This window comes from Diadema antillarum, unplaced genomic scaffold, assembly GCF_040938485.1.
Source record: "Diadema antillarum isolate AM-2024a unplaced genomic scaffold, OU_Dant_1.0 scf00000007, whole genome shotgun sequence".
Lineage (NCBI taxonomy): Eukaryota > Metazoa > Echinodermata > Echinoidea > Diadematoida > Diadematidae > Diadema > Diadema antillarum.
Window position 1 is genome coordinate 466612 of NW_027270896.1, and position 20178 is coordinate 486789.

Genomic DNA, 20178 nt, shown 5'->3' on the forward strand with positions numbered 1-20178 from the left:
TTTCTACAGCAACTGTGGAGATCTAATTTTTTATGTTAAAAGCATAGTTGTATGGTCAATTGAAAAGACCAAATTAGTTTGGTTGGTAGCTGGCCCCATATTTTAGAATACTATGTCTTCAAATTTGAGGTTTCGGAGGTTTCATTTTCCGTTAACAATTGTGAGCAAACTTTGACGGACAGTAATGATCAGTGGATGTGTTTTGGTTACTTTCTTTTATGCTGAAAATATTAAGGTACAGCTAAACTTTAGACTTACATCAAAGTTTACTTGGTTCTAGGGCTCTTTGAAATTTTGTGATGATTTTACTTCATCGAGAGAAATTTCCGTTAGCAGTTTTGAAGCCTCCGAAACAAAGTGTTTAGTCAAATAATATGAATACAGATGAGAGAAGAGACCCAATCTATATATGTCAAATGTAGGATATGGGGCCCTAACCTAATAAACCAAAAATAGTTAAGATCTGCCAAACTCTCTGAAAATAGGAGACAGTACACATTTTCCGTTAACATGTGAAGCCTCCGAAACACATTGAAGCCTCCGAAACAGCAGAAACATCTAATTTGACATTTCTGATAAATTCTTTGAGTGTCTGCCTCAAATTATGCCATGAAATCATCAACAGCCATGGGCAGACAACAAAAATAATTAAAACATTGTGATACTGCAATAATTTTTTGAGCCAATACACTTTATAGAGAAAAAGTGGTTTCGGAGGCTTCAGAAGGATGTTAACACTGCATTTTCGTGATTTTCTCTGGACAAAATTAAATTACATTCATTGTTCACCCACCCAATGATCATTTATGACATATCTAAAAGATATTTTATCACATTCAGTTTTCTGGCTCCTTTGTTTACTCACCAATATAGATTTACTATCAATTTACCTATTTTTCTTTAACAGCACAGACGTGTCATACATCAACTCACCTTTTCATTCAGTAATGAAATATTGGCAGATGAGGATGTTGCCCCACAAATATGTTTAAACAGTGTATATCAACCAAAAAAGACACAATTTACCCATCACTTGCTACATAACATGATGATTTTCATAAAAACCTAAGGCATACCAAATGAATTTTCCAGATGTTTTGGAGGCTTCATTTCATGTTAACAGCATGTTAATGGAATGTTTTGATCCATTCTAAGTCTATTAAATAACTGTTAGGACTGAATGAGAATTGTTGGTTCATCAAACAAGGTTTACACAGTTGTTTAAATGTGTGAAAAGCATTTATTTTGTAGGTTTCCTTTTGAAACAACGGAATAGGCTAGATATTGTGAGAAATGAAAATGACTTCCAGCTAGTGTGCTTGCCTACATCATGCAACAGTAGTGCAACAAAGCAAATAGTTGTGGACACATCAATGTTCTTATTAAGTTGGATATCTCATTTTTACTCTTGAGAGAAGATGAAGTTTTGTATACCATTTTTTATCACTCTTTCGACTGGTCAGACTTAAAAAATGAAGACCAAATAATTTCTTGATTATTTAGTATTAAATATACTTTTTTTCCTTTTTTTTTAACTGAACATTCTTCCTGGCCTGAAGATTCAAGGATTTTAATAGAGGGTTATTCAAAAGGGAAGCATACACAAAACTAAGAAATATATTACTTTTGAATAGGTTGTACCATTTATGCATGATCAAAAGCAAACTTTCGACTCACTACCATCTGAGTGTAATAGTTTCAAAACACAATCTTCTACATGTCCATTTTAACATATTGACAAATCCATTCCATTGTTACTCACATGGCATTTGTTTTTGCCATGTACTAAAATCTGACCTTTTTCAGCTTTCCATTTCCTAACAAGTTCTTTGGCTTTCATCTCCAATACTTATTTGGAGGAAAGTAACCAATAAATTTGTGATTGGATAGAAAATAGCTAACATCCTGCAGATTATCATTTCTGTGGTGTGACGTGCATCACAGGGTATTGTTTTGGAATTTTGACATTTGATTACTTCATTCAGACAGGTTTTCATATCAATCTGTACAATTATGTATTGTCAGATCTGATGCATGGTAGGTGCAACACAATCTTGATACTATACTCTATTTTCCATATTTTGTCATGCTGGCAGTAACCACTTGAGTATTTTTGAGTAAACAAAATGTAACTTGTGTTACGAAACATCTCTTATACATGTGTGACAGCAGTGTGACACTCTATGACATGTTTGCGGATGTAGTTCTCGGTGCAGTATATGGACAGTAATGGTTGGGATAGGATTGTTTAAAATGACATAATATACCTCTACTTATAGACTGTTGCCATGGGGTACATGTAGTTTACATGGGTGGGTGACTGGAGAAGTTATGTTCATGAAGAACAATATTGAAATGATTGAAATCTTCATAGTCTGTTTAGTCCTGGCTTTTCTGGAAAAAAGTTACAACCCCCTAAGTGTATTTTGAAATTCAAAGGGTTAAAACTGTAGTCTGTGGGCTTATATTCTAAAACAATCTCAGATATTTAATCACATTTGCTCCTTTTTAATCTGCTTTTGCTAAAAGGTTGTCATTTTAGAAACAGTAAAAGTTCTGTTTGCAAGTTCTCAATGTTTTACTAGTGTTACCTTCAAAAACAGACCTCCTACCTGTCACAGGAGTCACACAAACTGGAATTTTATACAATAACTATAAAAAAGAAGCCTTTGAAGCGTAAAAAATAAGAGAAATGATATGAAACAGAGGTGACTTGTATACCACAGAAAAAGAAAGCAAAATTCTACCTATCATATAGGGAACTATACATTTGGTCAACATTTTTTAAATTCAAAATTCATACACAGTCATGGGTATACGATAGGGTATGTATCTTTTCAACAGGTAATTCAAAAAGATGAATGGGATCTTGACCATTTCAACTTTTATCTCCATGATAATATCACCCATATAATTATTTCAACTCCATTTTTTTCAGTTTGATGATAACCCTTACATGGAATGGCTAATCAGCATTTTAGATTGCTGTTCTATGACCATGATCATTGCAATTGATAGCTATACGTATGAGGATATTAGGCATGGTCCATATGCAAAAGAATGTTTAAAAGCCTTTACCCATTTTTATATTTTACAAGATTATGTTGTATTCTAACTGTCATGCCATCACATAGTCTATTTTCTATACATCCCATTCTCATCAACAGCTGAAATCGATATCACATGTGATCTACAATTATGATGGGTGGTTGTACATCCCACAAACTGTCCTTATAAAATGCAAATAAAGCAAGCAAACATAATCTTTGCATTAAGTCTAGCTGCAGTTCAAACTCATTGAAAGTAACTCTTTTTGTATTATGGTGAAAAGTTTGACAAATGCATACAGCTGTACATGTGTGTAGCCTACTCATGTTCTGCACTGCCACAGTCATATACAATGTACATGTACACATGCAAATATACAACTGAGCTTAAAGATTTAAAATAATACTTTTCTTTGTCTCTTAACAAATGATGGAAAGTCTTTTTTCTGCATACATATTATACTATTACACATGTTACAACATTGTTAGTTATTTGGAAACAATCAGCTGCATTAATGTACTTCATATCACATTAAAATGGACCATTTTTTGCATGTTAACAGTTACATGATGAAGCCTCCGAAACATGTGTTGCTGCTAACTTCAAGCCGCCAAAAAAAGATGTTCCTAATCAGTGTTACCTTTATTGCTACTGTTGCAGTTTCCTTTAGAATCATATTGCCACATGTACACGTAATGTCATAAATTCGAACTGAGAATCGCTCAAAGTGTACACAGATTGTTATTCACTTTTGGTGATAAGCACAATCAGGTTATGCAATCATGACTTTCTCACTTTAAAAAATTGTAACTTCTAAAAGAATGCACCAACTGACTTAAAAATTCACATGCAGCATGCTAAGACATCAGTAATCACATGTGGTAAGACAATAGCTAATTTCTTCTCATTTACTGTTAATTATCAAAGATTAATTACCAAAAAGTCCCCCAAAACCCACGTATTGCGTCAAAAAAAAAAAAACGTTTTACAACTTACGTAAAATCAAGATTTGAGGTCCATATTTTAAGTCTACCCCTCTGTGTTTGGTATCAAATTAATGGATTTTTTCCTGGCATTGCTTGCATGCAATAAAAAACAGTGGTTCTTTCAGCTGGAGAAAGTTATAAGGTCTGAAGTCCCATCCTGGTAGGAGTGTAATGCTGGCTTATTTTTGTGACATTGTGACCTTTTAACCCATGCTGTACAGCTATACATGGAGAAACAGCTTATTTTTCTGCTTTTCCTGAAAGTACTGAAGACACACTACAATATGGTGCGCTGTTTGCCAATAAATGTTCAGCCAGTTTTGAGTTTTGAGCCATTTTCAAATGCTGAGTAAAATAAGTGCAGCCATTTTTCAGTATTTTCAGTGAGGTATATCCTAATTTGACTACTTAAAAGAATCTTTTCCCCTTATTGAATATCCTTGTTTTTTTAACCATGAATTGTACATAGATGTAGAAATCTATTGTGTGAAAATTTTAGCAAATTTGAAAAATAGGAACTTATTTTTCTATATTTTTACAAATTGCTAAGCATAAAAAAGTGCGATACACGCCCATGTTATACTGCATGAAGGTCATATGATAAGGGTTCAGTGTTCATATTTCAATGCTTGTTCAATTTCTAAAGATATCATAAGCAAAAACATAGTATTTTGGCTTAATATGTCATTGTTTGAGTGTCACAGCTTGGATATCAACTCAAGTCATCATAAATCTCACATTCATTCTTCTATCTGTGTTTACAAATATGAGAATTGATCCAAACACTGTGCACACATTCAAGGTCAAACTGTACAGATAATTTTTTGATGAAAAATATGATATCTTCCAAAGTACCAGCCCTAATTTCATAAAAATTTGTAATAATGGCCACTATATGTCTGTTACCTATTCCTGAAGTTTCGCCTCTTCACTCTTTGGCAAAAGTGAAATATGATAAAATATGTAAAAGTGGTTTTATTTGAATTCAAAATAATGCCTACAAAATTGATCATCCATTTTGAGAAGTGAAAACATATTTTGTGATATGTCATAGCTATGTGCTGGTGGTGAATGAAAGGGATATTTATCAGGAATATCTAACAGCAATATCAGATGAAAAAAACATTCTCTTTTTTTTAAATGAATTTTTCCAATATATTAGTCATTTCAATGTAATTCGACACCCCTAATTTAAATGCTAATTTATGCACAGTTTAATGCAAAATTTTGACTCTTTCTTTACATGAAATGAAAATTTGAACACTCAGCTACAACAAACAACAAAAAAAAAAAAACATTTTCACCAAGTTTTTTTCATTTTTGCACTGTTACACATTTGCATATCCTGATTGTGGTATTGACCTTTTGTGGAAGCCAATTTCCTAATAATAATAAGTATGAAGAGTTGACATTATGTACTGCCATAAAATGTACATCTGTATACTGTTATTCACATTTTATTGATGCCCTGTTGTTATTCTAGCACTGGTGTTGTGATAGTTGCTTACTGTAGTTTTATCATTTTAAGTGAATACAGGACTAGAACTTTGTGTTAACAGTTTTGAAGCCTCCGAAACACACTACTTTGTTAACCGAAGCCTCCGAAACACAGAAATCTGAAAATTTCAACTTTGTTGAAAATAATTGAATTTCTTTGGGATTTGGATTGATAAATGTTTGTTACCAAGAGATAATTTGGGGCTATGTTTAGAGTGGCTCTTGCTTCTAGAACATTCTTTTAACTTAAAAATAGTTTGTCAGGTACCATTTTTACCTTGGAATTTGAAGTTCACATCCAAATAATTGCAAGAGTGAATATCTGTTGGGGGAAAAGTGTTTTGATATTTCAAATATATGTTCACAGCAAATGAAAAGTTGCATTACATCCACCATTTATTTTCATTTGGTTGCTGTGGGTGACCAAAACATTCATGTTGTTTTTACCTAAATTTATCTCAAATTCCATAATAGTCACTTCATTTTTCATATTTAGCCTAAGAATTAAGCTCTGGAATGACAAAATATTGAAAATATAGACATTCCTTTATAAAAAAAAGGCAAAGATAAGAATGGAAACACAACTTTAATTTTTGACCCTTGCCACATTAAAGTTACACCCTTTACTGTAAAACTGACCATGAAATATGCTTAAACAAAAAACCAAAACAAACATATATCTCAAAACAAACAAAAAGTCGCCAGACATGAATTTTTAGTTAAGACCATATGCTGAAAGAGCAGACTTTAAGCTTTAAAATGATGTATAACTCAAATCAAATGGACTCTCCTAACCTATCTAAATATTGGAAAGAAAGCACAAACTCAGGAAAAGTGTGAACTGAGAAAAGAGGCTCTGAAGTACAGTGTCTATTCAAGCGCTTTAATCTTTACCAAACCGTGCTGGCTGTGCGATGAATGGGATAAAAACAGGAAGTAAACCAACAGAGTAACAACAATGAAGGGATTATCAGATTAAACTTAAATTAAGCATGTCTCATTAACACATTCTGTCCATAATCAATGCCAACTTTCAAAGCAGTAGCACTATCCTTTCAAAAGTTATTAGAGTTGAAAGTGAAGAGTGTGGACAAGGTTTTTCAGAAATGAAAAAGGGATTCTAAAGACACACCTAATCACACCATTCTACCAAAAATGTTCGAGATAAACTGCTAAAAAATATGAAGTTTCTACGTATCAGAATGTCATCACTTTAACACTTTCCATGTCAACACACAGTATTGTATACCTGTATGTATAGTATGTGTACGTATACATAGGCCTATTGTCTCTTGGTTTAGTGTCTTATTATTTTCTGTGATACTGTTGCAACGTGACACAATATGTACTCTATTCTATAGCGCCTTGAGTATCTTTTTTAGGTAGATATGAGCACTTTATAAGAGTCTCACTATTATCATTATTATACACACACACACTCTATGCAATCTTCTTGTACAATGTTACCACTAAAACCATGCACACATTAACACACAAAGTGTATGAAGATGTCACCACTTTAACAGTTTAAAAGTATCACACACACACCATTATCTGCAATCTTCTTGTACAATGTCATGACTCTTACATTTCAAAACCATATACATAAACACACTTAAACAAAAAGTTTCTATGTACAGTTCGACCTCGATTATCCGGCCATGTCGGGACCGGCGCTCATCCGGATAAGCGAATTGGCTGGATATGGGAGACACAGTGTTAATGTAGCTGCCATCCAAGCTGCTGTCCCAGTGCACTGGCAGCTAGGCAGGTAGGCAGGTAGTGTACCCCACAACGTTGGTGTAATCTATGCTAGCCAGCACAAAATTGTATCGTTAACGTCTTCACAAAAATAAAGTATGTTATATCTTTATGTGAAAATCACACATGTTTTACCTCATTAGATATTGAGAAACCTATCATTCTTATCTTATGCAATTAGTGAAATAGATCCATGAAAAGATGTTAAAGTCACTGTTTCTTCTCAATTTTTGGATGAAAAAAAAAAGTCCTTCACTGCCTGAACGCGTCGGGATAATAAGAGTTTTCCGAATATAAGGAGGCCGGATAATCAAGGTCGAACTGTATTAGAATGTCATCACTTTAATAGCATAAAATATACCAACATCCACACCATGATTTGCAATCTTCTTGTATAATGTCACCACTCTTACATTTCAAAACCATGCATACATCAATGCACAAAAAAATTATAAAGTTTCTATGAATTAGAATGCCATTACTTTAGGTGTTAGCATATTTTACCACAAACACACTAGATTATTTCCAATCTACCTATCACCACTCTAATATTTCAAAACCATGCATATGCTTCAACACACGAACATATGACATTTCTATGAATTAGAATGTCATCACTTTAACACTGTATGTATACACACGGGTATACACACCATTATTTCCAATCTTCTTGTACAATGTCACCTCTCTTTAGTACATTTCAAAACCATGCATACAAAAATGCACAAATATTTATAAACTTTTGTATTGTCATCACTTTAAGGGATAGAAAGTATCCATACACCACAAACACAGACCATTATTTGAAATCTTCTTGTACAATGTCATCACTCTTCCATTTCAAAACCATGCATACATAAACACACAAAGTTTTTATGTATCAAGATGTCACCACTTTAACAGTTTAAAAGTATTTACCCCGCATACACACACACACCATTATCTGCAATCTATTTGTACAATGTCACCACTCTTACATTTCAAAACCATGCATACATAAACACACAAAGTTTTTACGTATCAAAATGTCACCATTTTAACCGTTTAAAAGTACATACCGGTACACATTTATACACACACCATTATTAGGGTACAATGTACAGGTAAAGGTACAATTATAAGGGTACAATGTACAATGTCACTACTCGTGATATTTCAAAACCATGCTACATAAACACTAATGTATCAAGATAAATGTATTAAAATGTCACCACTTTAACAGTTTAATTCTATATACATACATACAGGTACACCATTAGTTGCAATCTTCTCGTAAAATGTCACCACTCTTACATGCCAAACCCATGCATACATAAACACACAAATATTTATAGTCTCTGTTTTAGAATCACTTGCACAGTTTAATGGTATAAGCACATATACAGAGTAAATATACAATTACACACATGACACACACACATACACACACACACACCATTAATTGCAATCTCCTTTTACAATGTCACCACTCTTACATTTCCAAACCATGCATACATAAACACACACAGTTTTTATGAATTAAAATGTTACCACTTAAAGGGATTGCACAGTTTTGATTGAGACATAATTTTTAGGTTTCTGAATTTTTTTGGTGAGATAATGAGAAACCTCTTATGAAATATGAAAGAGCATGTAATTCTATGAGGAATTCAATGTTTATTTGATGAAAATTGGTTTTGAAATGGCTGAGATATCAAAAAAAAAGTGATTCTGATAAAACGTGTGACCCACACTTTATTACGATCGCGTTGTTTTACTTTGTTTTTGGATGTTTCATTCATTCCAAACCCGATTTTCATCAAATAAACTTTGAATTCAAGGGTATGCTTTGTACTATATCCTTTAAGTGTTTTCTTGGTATCTCGTATTGAAAGTTAAGAGCCCAAATCTCATCTCCACCAATACTGTACAATCCCTTTAACAGTTTAAAAGTATATATACACACAAACTCACCATTATTAGTAATCTCCTTGTGCAATGTCACCACTCTTACATATCAAAACCATGCATACATGAACACATAAACATACAGATTAATGTAAAGATTAATGTATTACAATGTCACCACTTAAACAGTTTAATTCTATACATACACACACATACACACCATGCATATGCTTAAACACAAAACATGAAGTTTCTATGAGAATGTCATCACTTCAACACTTGTATGTACAAACACAGACCATTATATGCAATCTTCTTGTACAATGTCACTACTCTTCCATTTCAAAACCATGCATACATAAACACACAAAGTTATTGTGTATCAAGCTGTCACCACTTTAACAGATTGTATTATCAATACTGCACATACAATACACACCGTTATTTGCAATCTCCTTTCACAATGTTACCACTCTTACATTTCAAAACCATGCATACATAAACACACAGTTTTTATGTATAAAAATGTCACCACTTTAACAGTTTAAAAGTATACAAACTGTACATGTACACATACACACACCATTATTAGGAATCTCCTTGTACAATGTCAATACTCTGATATGGTCAGTTTCACAGTAAAGGGTGCAACTTTGATGTGGCAAGGGTAAAAAAAATAAAGTTATGTTTCCATATTTATCTTTGCCTTTATTTTATATAGGAATGTCTACATTTTCAACATTTTTTAATTCCAGAGCTTAATTCTTAGGCTAAATGTGAAACATTAAGTGACTAATATGGAATTTTAGATAAATTTAGGTAAAAACAACATGAATGTTTTGGTCACCCACAGCAACCAAATGAAGATTAATGGTAGGTGCAATGCAACTTTTCATTTGCTGTGAACATATCTTTGAAATATCAAAACACTTTTTTCCCCCGACAGATATTCGCTCTTGCAATTATTTAGATGTGAACTTCAAATTCCAAGGTAAAAATGGCACCTGACAAACTATTTTTAAGTTAAAAGAATGTTCTAGAAGCAAGAGCCACTCTAAACATAGCCTCAAATAATCTCTTGGTAACAAACATTTATCAATCCAAATCCCAAAGAAATTCGATTATTTTTAACAAAGTTGAAATTTTCAGACTTGTGTGTTTTGGAGGCTTCAGTTAACAAACTAGTGTGTTTCGGAGGATTCAAAACTGTTAACACAAAGTTTTAGTCCTGTATTCACTTACAATAAGAAAACTACAGTAAAGCAACTATAACAACATGCTAGAATAACAACAGGGCATCAATAAAATGTAAATAACAGTATACAGATGTACATCTTATGGCAGTGCATAATGTTTACTCTTCATACCTATTATTATTATGAAATTGGCTTCCCCAAAAGTGAATAACAAACTGTGCACACTTTGAGTGATGCTCAGTTTGAATTTATGACATTACATATATGGCAATATGATTCTAAAGGAAACTACAACAGTAGCGATAAAGGTACACTGATTAGGAACACCTTTTTTGGTGGCTTAAAGTTAGCAGCAACACATGTTTCGGAGGCCTATCGTAAGTGTTAACATGCAAAAAATGTCCATTTTAATGTGATAATAAGTACATTAGTGCAACTGATTGTTTCCAATTAACTAACAATGTAACATGTAAAATAGTATGTATTTGTATGCAGAAAAAAATTCCAACATAAATTATGTTAAGAGACAAAGAAAAATATGGTTTTCAAATCTTTATGCTCAGTTGTATATTTGCATGTATATCCATGACTTTGGGAATGCAGAAGATGAGTAGGCTACACACATGTATAGCTGTATGCATTTGTCAAACTTTTCACCATAATGCAGAAAGAATACCTTTCAATGAGTTCGAACTGCAGCTAGACTTAATGCAAAGATAATGTTTGCTGGCTTTATTTGTATTTATTAAGGACAGTTTGTGGGATGTTATATTGACAAACATGTAAATCACCCATCACAATTGTAGAGTATGTGAAATCAATTTCAGCTGTTGATGAGAATGGGATAGAAAATAGACTATGTGATGGCATGATGGTTAGATTACAACATAAAATATAAAAAGGGGAAAAAAGGCTTTTAAACATTCTTTTGCACATGGACTATGCCTGATATCCTCATAGCTATCAAATGCAATGATCATGGTCACAGAACAGCAATCACTGATCAGCCATTCCATGTAAGGGTCATCATCAAACTGAAAAAATGGAGTTGATGGATGATATTATCATGGAGATAGAAATTAAAATGGTCAAGATCCCATTCACCTTTTTGAAACGCCTGTTGAAAAGATATATGCATTTTTTTAATGTAAGAGTGGTGATGTGCAGATTGGAAATACTGGTGTGTGTTTGTGGTTTGCTAACTCTAAAAGTGATGATATTCTAATACATATTAGAAACTTTACAAATGTTTGTTTTAAATGCATGGTTTTGAAAGGAAAAAGTGGTCACTATATATGATTGCAAATGATGGCATGTTTTTGTATTGTATAACTTTCTAACTCCTAAAGTGATTGCATAATACACAGAAACTTTACAAATGTCTGTGTGTAGACATGATTTTGATATATAAGAGTGGTGACATTGTATCTAAGAAGATTGCAAATAATGGTGTGGGTGTGTAGATACAATACTTTTAAATTCTTATGAAGTTGTGACATTGTAATACTTAGAAACTCTATAAATGTTTGTGTGCTTATGTGTGCATGGTTTAGAAATTAAGAGTGGTGACATTGTACAAGAAGATTGCAAATAATGGTGTGTGTGTGTAGACATGTAAAGTGTTAAATTGATGACATTGTAATACTATAAAAACTTCAAATGTTTTGTGTTCAAGCATATGCATGGTGTGTGTGTATGTATACGTTTAAACTGTTAAAGTGGTGACATTTTACATAAAAACTTTGTGTGTTTATGCGTGGTATTGAAATGTAAGAGTGGTGACATTGTAAAAGGAGATTGGAATCAATAGTGTGTGTGTATTTATATGTTAATGATACAATCTGTTAATAATCTAGTGTATAGATATAAATATATTATAGGAAATAATCTAGTGTGTGTTTGTGGTATAGCTGCTAACTCCTAAAGTAATGGCATTCTAATACATAGAAACTTTATAAATTTTTGTGCATTGATGTTTGCATGGTTTTGAAATGTAAGAGTGGTGACATTATACATGAAGATTGCAAATCATGGTGTGGATTTGTGTATATTTTACGCTATTAAAGTGATGACATTCTAATACAGTTCGACCTGGATTATCCGGCTTCCTTTTATTGGGAAAACTCTATTATCGGGACGCCTTCAGCCAATTCGCTTATCCGGATGAGCGCTGGTCCCGACATGGCCGGATAATCGAGGTCGAACTGTAAATAGAAACTTTTTGTTTGTGTGTTTATGTATATGGTTTTGAAATGTAAGAGTCATGACCTTGTACAAGAAGATTGCAGATAATAGTGAGTGTGTGTATATATACTTTTAAACTGTTAAAGTGGTGACATCTTAACATATAAAAAAAACTTTGTGTGTTTATGTGTGCATGGTTTTAGTGGTAACATTGTACATGTACAAGAAGATTGCATATAATAATGATGTGTGTGTGTATATAAATGTAAAATGTTAAAGTGATGACATTCTGATACGTAGAAACTTCATATGTGTGTTTTTTTTTTGTCTTAGCATATAATTATGCATTAAGAGTGGTGACATACAGATTGGAAATGCAGTAATGATGTGTGTTTGGGGTTTGCTAACTCTAAAAGTGATGATATTCTAATACATACATTACAAAAAGTGTGGTGACATCCTCCATAGGAAACGAGCATTTTTGAATGCAACTTTGTGTGTTTATGATGGTTTCGAAATATAAGAGTGGTGACATTGTACAAGAAGATTACAAACTAGAAAGCACTCTGAGAGTGCAGACCTCCGCCAAGCAGCTACTAGTTATTATACTCCCATGGTAGATTATTAAAATGATTTTCTTTCTATGTTAAGGAAATATCTTTACAAGACCTACTGATTCCTTGGTTTTGATTTGAGTATTTTCTGCTTCATTTATGTTGTAGAGTAGTTGCATGTAGATGTCTGACTTCTCGAGTAGGGCTGCTTGCAATGTATTTTAACAAAATTTTCTGTGAAATACTTTCTCTTGCTGAATTTTGGGGGTTTTCCATCAATTTTTTTCAGGTTTGTCTGCTTGCCTACATTATGCTTGTTCATCTGTTTGTCCATTCAAAACTAGTGAATGTCCTAACTTCTGCACCATTTTAAGGAATCAACTTTAAACTGCTGAACTTTAAAGTATTGAATTGAAAAAATTGGATTGAATTTAACTAGCAGCGTTGCGGGGGGGGGGGGGGGGGGGCTGTGACACCACCGCCCCCATTCAAATATTTTGTCAGCAAATTTTCAATTTTAATAAGCTATCAGCAAAGCTCAAAAAGTTGATGATTTTTTTTTTTTTTTTTTTTGGGGGGGGGGTTGTCACAAAAATTGTTATGTTTCTTCATTTGATGTCTTGAAATTTGGTCTAATAACACCCCCCCCCCCCCTTCAAAATGGTCTAGTGATGCCCCCAGCATGCATGAATGTAGGACGATGAACTTACTCTGAGTTGGAAAGGACTGTGACTCCTTTTCTTTTTCTACATGTATTTTAGCATTTTTGCCAAAAAAGGAGTAGTAATTACTATCATGTTGGTCTTACTAAAAGTGCAGCTTTGTAGTGACGAAGCAACAATAAAAATGTGGAATTTTCTTAACGCTTGTCATCACAATAAGTCTGAAGAGGCCAATTACTTTGAACTAAACAATAAAAGTTCAGCAGTTGATCATGAATTGAACAGATGCTTAATGGCTGCACTAATTATCTTTGGGATGGTATTCTGTACTAGTTCTACTTAGCTACACTAACAGAAAAGAGTAAGTAATCAGCATTTTAAAAGGGGCGAGGAGTGACAGCGTTTTAAAGATGTTGTGTTCTCTCCTTTTCTTGCTGTATCTAGCACATCTAACTGTTGGATTCAGCTAGATAAAAGGGTGAATGCAACCTGTAAAAATGCTGTCACTCCTCGCCACTTTTGATGTTGATTTACTCTTTTCTTTTTAAGAGTGTATCATGTGGGTAGGCATATACCAATCCTTGACATCAGACTTAATCATAAAATGGCTGTTGTTAATTAATGATTTCTGAATGCTATAAAAGCATCAATATCCTTTAAAGGGACTGTACAGTACTGGTTGAAGTAAGGATTCATGTTTTGAACATTCCTTGAAGTGAGATAATGAAAAGCCTCTTATGAAATATGAAAGAGCATGTAATTTTAAGAAGGATTCAACGTTTATTTGATGAAAATTGGTTTTCAAATGGCTGAGATATCCAAGAAAGTGCTAATAATAAAAGGCGACATGCCCCAACTTTATTAGTATCTCTTTGTTTCACCTTGTTTTTGGATATCTCAGCCATTTCAAAACCGATTTTCATCGAATAAACTTTTGATACCCCTTAGAACTGCATGCTCTTTCACATGTCATAGAGTGGTTTCTGAATATCTCTCAAAACGTTAAATGCTAAATCTTCACCTCGACCAGAACTGTACATACCCTTTAAACATTGAACTGAATCCCAAAATCCTTACTGTTAATGACAACATATATCCTAGCATAATCCCTTTCATCTTCCACTATCGACACCCCACGGCTAAAGAAAATGAAGCGGATCAAGTGGTTAGATAGTCATCCTTCTATTCCTCCTCAACCCACTCCTGCTATCTTCCTTTCTTCTTTGCTGTCGGTGTCTTTGCTGTCCTCATCATCCTCATCCTTTTCTTCCCTTAACACTTCACTTCCTCCTTCTTCTCCTTGTTCTCCTTCTGCTTCTGCTTCTCATACTCTTACTTCTTCTCCTGCCCCTCATATGCCAAATCCTTCTTCTGCTTCTCCTCTTCCTACCTACTCTTCAATAAGGGATTTTCATTTCACTGTCCCTAACTGTAATCCCCTTTGTTCCTACTTGACACCTGTTTCTGTTGTGGTTTTGCCTGTGTTTCTGATTTGTCTTCTTATTATTGTTGTCACATCATATTAGCAAGTTGTTTCACTTTTTCATTTTGACATTCTCCGTGTCTGGATGCAGAGTCTTCGGTGGCTCCAGTGAGAAGTACAAAGAGAAAACACCCACCTAAGACAAGGAATCGGAATATCAGGAAATGGCAGCAGTGGTGTCCAGGTGAAAAAGCAGCAGTACAACGTCACTTCCGTCAACTTATTTTGACCAACACTCTTCCTGGTCAATCACAAATTGAGCAGTGCCTAAAAGAGGAGCCCATCTTGCATGAAAGAACCTGGCATAATATCAAAGATTACATTCTCAACAGTTTCAAGCAAAACATAGCCTGCAGGTAAAAAAAAAAACCTGTAGACTTCTCTTTAAACATCTACAATGAAAGACTTGCACACAACATTGTTTATATCATCAAGCAGTATGCATTAAGTGCTTGTTTTTTTTTTATATTCTTTGAGTGTTTATTAGTTAAGTGATAGAAAAGTCTTTTTTTTAATAGTATTTTCTATACACATTTGGAATTTAACACAAAAATTTCCTGTTCAGCAATGATCTTATGGTATGCAATAGACAGAGAGAGGGACAAATCAAGAACCAAAGTGTAATAAAGAATTGTTTCATAATCTTTGTTTAGAGCTTAGTGTCAATCATGTTTTTGATTCAGGCTAGGATGGGTGTCAGATATGTCAGAAAGTGTAGGACACTTATTTTCGTAAAATCAAAGACCAAAACAATAAAAGCTAACTTTCTCATACTCTTTGTTTAAAGTGCATAATTGTGCTGGCGAACCCAATGCAGTTGTTGCAGATGTTAATGTTTTCATACCATAGTAGGATGGTTATTGGATATCATTCTGTTCTGTAAAAATGTTAATAGTTCAATAGTTTCCAATCAGGCATTTCATTGTTGCTTATGAAATTTTGGCAAACAAAATGTGCCCCCCCCCCCCCCATCTTGGTGTTGGTGTAAAGAGTTACCCACCTTCTGATTGGTGCATTCCTATTCGTATTCATGAAAATTAACAAAGAGTGTAGTGTTACTGGATCTTTAAATTGACTTTCTATATAACAGCAACAAATGATTGAAAATAAGGCTGAATATTTTAGCATTATATCAAATCGAATAAGTTGTAGTCGGCATCTAAGTAACACAAACTTTAAATGACAGAGATATGGTAAGTTCAACCCATAGGATCGAATTATCAAAGGAGGTTTAAACCTGGACCTGGTTTAAACCAGGGAGGTGTTAGAAAAGGAGAGACAACTCTTCGTAATTCATGCAAACACATGTTTTGGTTCAAAGCGTTAAATGGGATGTCTGGCATTCCACTATACGCTTTGAAGTCATGCGCTGCACTGCTCTAGTTGCATGGCAAAGTTCGGAGACAAAGAACGCATTTCACCTTTTGTTGAATTACGAGCTTTATTTCCCCGTAAAATTTTAAATGAAATACTCGAATTGATTAAGAGTAGTTTAGGAAAGAATTCAATATTATAAACATGTATTTCTAGTTTCTTCCTAATGCGCAAATTGAAATGAAATGAAAATTAGGCCATCTTAAAAACCTCATATTTTTGATGCGCACATTTCCGCATGTTAGTTTTCTATCCTTATATCTGGGATATTTTGATTTTTCAAATAAAGTACTCCGCTAAAGCGTGCACCAGCGTGCTTTTAAACTATTTGCTGTTAAATTGTCAGTTTTACGCTGCACTTTGATTCGCTGCTCCAATTCAAGGTACACAAGTTCATTGTTGCCATCACATTGAAAGAGAGAGAGCGAAATGCAGTAAGGGCAAGTATTTCTAGAAGTGAGAGCGCTAGTCCCAATTTTTGATGCTCTCTTTTGTCAAAGCACCTGATTTCCACCTGTAGTTAAGCGCGTAACTTCTCAGCGGTGCCGCGCATGGCTTCAAAGGAGAGCAGGAGTTGTCTCTCCTTTTCTAACAACCCTCATACGTTTTTTAAGTGTACACGCACACTGAATGTGATATAGTTATGTATTTCTTTAAGCGTGCACATGCCAAAGCAAAAGAAAGGTTGCAGGTAAAAAGATTGTTAAAGACTCTTAAACATTAAGATGATCAAGTTTACCTGGTAAGTAATTCTGTTTACCAGTGAAGATTGAATTTCCAAATGATTACCATTGTGTAGTGTGTTGTGTAACAGTAAAATTTCTTTCCACTTTGCCTTTTGTTTGCTCATGCATTAATACCTATTAATACATGATACTATTCTTTTTTGACAAATTTACTTCTTTATTTGAAAGTGTGCAATGGAACTCATTTTTGATAAGTGGCCATCTATGTAATGGTCCTTTAATTTGACAACACAGTGTAAGTAGATAATCTACAATGAAAGACTTGCACTCTGCATTGGTAGGGCCTATATGTCATAAAGCAGTATGCATTAAGTGCTTGTTTTTTTAATATTCATTGAGTGTTTATTAGTTTGCTGATAGAAAAGTGTTTTTGTGATAATGTTTTCTATACATGTTTTGAATTTCAGCACAAAAATCCCAGTTCAGCAAGTATCTTATGTTATGCAATAGAGAGAGAGAGAGAGAGAGAGAGAGCGAGAGAGAGACAAATCAAGAACCAAATTAGAACAAGGAAACGTTCAAACCTGTAGGCCCGAATTATCAAAGGAGGTTTAAATCCCCACCTGGTTTAAACACCCTCTTAAGGTTTTTCGAGTGTACGCACACACTGAATGTGATCCAATTATGTATTTCTTATAAAGCGTGCACATGGGCAATATGCAGTTATTTATTCAGAGTTTAATATGCTTAGAAACCCCAGGAGATTGTTTAAACCTCATTTGTGAATTCGGGCTGTAGTGTTACTCTTGACACGTTCAGGAGAGCATCATAAAATGAAATGAGGCAATTGCAAAGCCATTTCATTGATGCCCTGATTCTGATTTTGTTCACAGATATTAAATTAGGTCCATAAAAGATTATGGCAATTTATCCTCACCTCATATCAATGGTAATTGCATATTAAGGGAGTGAAAAGTATAATGGATGCATTTTACATTGTATTTGCAGTCATTTAGTTTACAGTCATTGATAGATTGAACACAGTTTGAGTCGATAAGAAGGAAAATGTGTAATTGTATCAATATCAAAATTTCCCTTTAATATGGAAGTTCAAATTTGCAAATACAATTACAGATAATGAAACACTGGTCTCTTTCCTACGCCATGTCAAAATCAGAGTTACCCAAGTTTTGGGTTTGGTGATTATCAGAAGCTTCTGAATGTTCAATTTATTTGGACTCTATGAAGCACCCATTTCTTTTGATCTTGTAAAACATTGCTAATTTGCATTCAAAAGTTTTGTTTTTATTTTAGAACCTCAATATGTTAACTCAACTCCTTTGGCTTTGCCGAGTTATCTGTAAATAAACCTTAATCAACGTGTCAAATTAAAAAAAATATTAAAGGGCTACAAGATCATACTACTGGAGTTGGCCTTTATTGTATGATCTGTAAAGGAACATGGTGTCAAACATGGGTTTTCTTTTCTTTTTACTGACACTGTATAGCATGCTATAGACATCAATACAAGTATAGCTTAATTATTGCATAGAAATGATGAATACAATTTAAATACATTAAACAACTGGGGACTCTATGCAGTTGAGGTTTAAATCATGAACATATTTTTAATTGAAAATGGTACAACATCCACATACTGGACATGATACTCCAATCACAAATTGACTGCAGTTTACGTGTTGACAGCTGATAGGACAGCTGATCTGTTGTACAGTTGATCAATTTGATTGCAGATCTCTTCTGCTTCTACATGTAAGAGGTCAAAACTCGTTTGGTAATTCTTATGGTATGGATTGTATAATTGTAAGCATTTCCCTTTGGTACAGTTGCAGTTAATTTATGAGAAAGCTTTACAGTTTGCCTCCTTCCAGTTTTTGTGTGACTAAATAAAAGTTTTATGTTTTCTTTAGATATTCACTGTGAAGGATATATTCTGTTGTGGGAATCACATGCACATGAGACATTTTATTATTCTGATGGACTCAGCAAATATGAGACATCCATTACTGTGTGGCTGAATGAGCACAATTTCGAGTCATTTATCAGCATTAACTCCATGTGTACAGAACTGTTATATGTGACCCAGCACCACAAAACAAACAAGAAGTCGCCAGACATGGATTTTTAGTTAAGAGTGGATTCTGAAAGAGCAGACTCTAAGCTTTAAAATGTATAACTCAATTCAAATGGACTCTCCTAACCTATCTAAATATTGGAAAGAAAGGACACACTCTGGAAAGAGTGAACTGAGAAAACAGGCTCTGAAGTACATGGTGTATTCAAGCGTTTAATCTTTACCAAGCTGTGCTAGGTGTGGGATGAAATGAACAAAAAACAGGATGTTGACCACTGGAGCAACAACAATGAAGGGATTATCAGATTAAGGTGAAATTGAGCATGCTACATTAGTACATTCTGTACATGATTAATGTCAACTTTCAATGCAGTAGCAGCATTCTCTTCAAAGTTATTGGAGTTGAAAGTGAAGTGTATGGACAGGGTTTTTGAGAAATGGGAAGAGGGTTCTATGAAAAACAACTAATTACACTATTCCATCAAAAAGTGTTCGAGAAACACTGCTGAAAACACAAGTTCCCGTTTGTTTTATGATCCCAAACTTTGATATTAATATAGAAAAAGACTTGCTCTTTCAGAAAATATGAACAACTCAAGTATTGCTGAAGCATTCAACAATTTTTTCATATCTAATGCAACTAAAATTACAAAAGATCTGCAGAGGAATACTTCTCAAATGATATTAGATGAAGACAAAGGCTTTGTTCCATCTCATTCTCAATTTAACTTAAATATGATAACGAGAGATTTTGTATTGAGACAG

At 33.8% G+C, this 20178-nt stretch overlaps 1 long non-coding RNA gene across 1 annotated transcript in view; it reads left to right on the forward strand.

The window, feature by feature from the left end:
* Nucleotides 1-19974, forward strand: part of LOC139717406 (uncharacterized) — a 36068-nt gene extending 16094 nt beyond the window's left edge. The window contains exon 4 of the long non-coding RNA XR_011709967.1: nucleotides 15350-19974. This is a non-coding gene — a long non-coding RNA (uncharacterized lncRNA). The remainder of the gene's footprint in view (nucleotides 1-15349) is intronic.
* The last annotated feature ends 204 nt before the right edge of the window (nucleotides 19975-20178 follow it).